Source organism: Physeter macrocephalus, chromosome 18, assembly GCF_002837175.3.
Source record: "Physeter macrocephalus isolate SW-GA chromosome 18, ASM283717v5, whole genome shotgun sequence".
NCBI classification, from domain to species: domain Eukaryota; kingdom Metazoa; phylum Chordata; class Mammalia; order Artiodactyla; family Physeteridae; genus Physeter; species Physeter macrocephalus.
Genome location: NC_041231.1, coordinates 61,719,827 through 61,721,662, shown reverse-complemented (window position 1 = coordinate 61,721,662; position 1,836 = coordinate 61,719,827).

Sequence of the window (1,836 nt, the reverse complement as noted above, 5' to 3'; positions counted from 1 at the left end):
CAAAACAAAAAGAATTTGTTCACGTATTGACAGTTTTTAAAACTTAATGTGTTTAACTTTCCTCATCGTATACAGTTCACCCTTGAACAACTTGGGGGTCAGGGGTGGCAACCCCTACGCAGTTGAAAATCTGGGTATGAATTTATAGTCAGTGGTTCCGCATCTGTGGATTCAACCAACCTTGGATCTTGTAGGACGGTAGTACATATTTATTGAAAAATATCCGTTTGTAAATGGACCCGCGAGGTTCAAACCCATGCTGTTCAAGAGTCAACTGTACTTTTCTAATGTTGCACTTCCCTTATTTTTTTAGCAGATAATGTACTAATTAAAGTGAGTTATACTTGTAAATTGTTTTTATCTCTACTCTGAATAGAAGTGAGCCTAGATACTAAGCCTGCTTCTACCGAGAGCATTATTTCCTTCTTGTGCAACCTGTGAATTCTTGCAAGGAGTACTTTATCCATTTGTCAGTTTCACAAGTAATTTTTTAATACCTCTGTGTGCCAGATACGGGTCAGGCACTAGGGATAAAGCAGTGAACCAGACAGACCAAAGTCTTTTCCTCATGGAACTTACATTCTAGTGAAGGAGTTCCGATAGAAATGAGTAAACAGATAAGTAATATAATTTTAGATAGTAGGAAGTGCAAATATATCTTAATGTAAGCAGAGTGGGGGGGGGCAGATAGGACTCCATTGTATAGGTTTGTTAGGGGACAGCTTCACTGGAGAAGTGGCATTTGAATGGAGACCTGAATGAAGAGAGGAGCAAGCCATGGAAGATCTGGGGTAAGCACATTCCAGGACAAGGAGGCAACGAGTATGCAGGCATGTAGGTGGGTGGAGTATTTAAGGAAAAGCAAGAAGGCCAACATGGCTAGAGTACTGAGTGAAGAAGAGTGGTATGACATGAGGTCAAGGTGCTAGCCAGGGGTCTGATCTTGTAAAGTCTTGAAGGCCAGAGTAAAGATGTGGATTATTCTAAATGAGTAGAGGATTTTGACCTGGAAAAAGGCATGATCCAAATAGTATCTGAATAAGGTGACCTGGAATAGACAATGGACTTGGGGCGATAAAGAAGAGAAACAGGGAGACCAGTTAGGAGACTATCACAGTGGTCCAAATAAGAGATGTTTATGGCTTAGCTTAGGTTGGAAGTTTGGAGCAAGTGAAAAGTAGTTGAATTCAGGTTGTGTTTTGAGGGTGTAGCTAACAAGACGTGTAGACAGATTAGATGTGAGGTACGAAGGAAATAGTAACAAGGAGACACGTCGTTGATGATTATGTGTGCAACTGGGTGGTGTCACTTAGAAGAAGGGGGCTGATGGGAGGAGCAGCTTTTGAGGGAATATCAGGACTTTGGTTTGCTATCTTCGATGCCCTTTAGGTATCTAAGTGTCTGGACAGTGCTCAGACTGTACTTTCTATCCAGAGGTATCCAAAGCCACTTTAGATGCAAGATGGTTAAAGTTGACCTTTGCTGCTGCCAAAATAATAGCCACTGGGGGCAGTCTGCAGGATGGCATCTTAGGTTTTTGAGGAAGAAATTAGAATACACAAAGGGGGAAATAAGTGTATAATTACATAATATAGATTTCATATTTAATTTTATGGGAAAAGGAATAATTAGTTGGCTTTTGGTTTTAAAAGGTAATAGCCACTCATTGGGAAATAATTATTCTAATTTCCATTTATTTTACTTTAGATCATTCTGTGATGAAGGCAGTTATCCAAAAAGGTCTCCAGAATGGAAGGAGTGCCAGGTCAGAGGTATATAACATGTGTTAGTTCTCTCAGAAGAATTTCTCTTTAATGGCTTGTTTTTCTTTCTTTC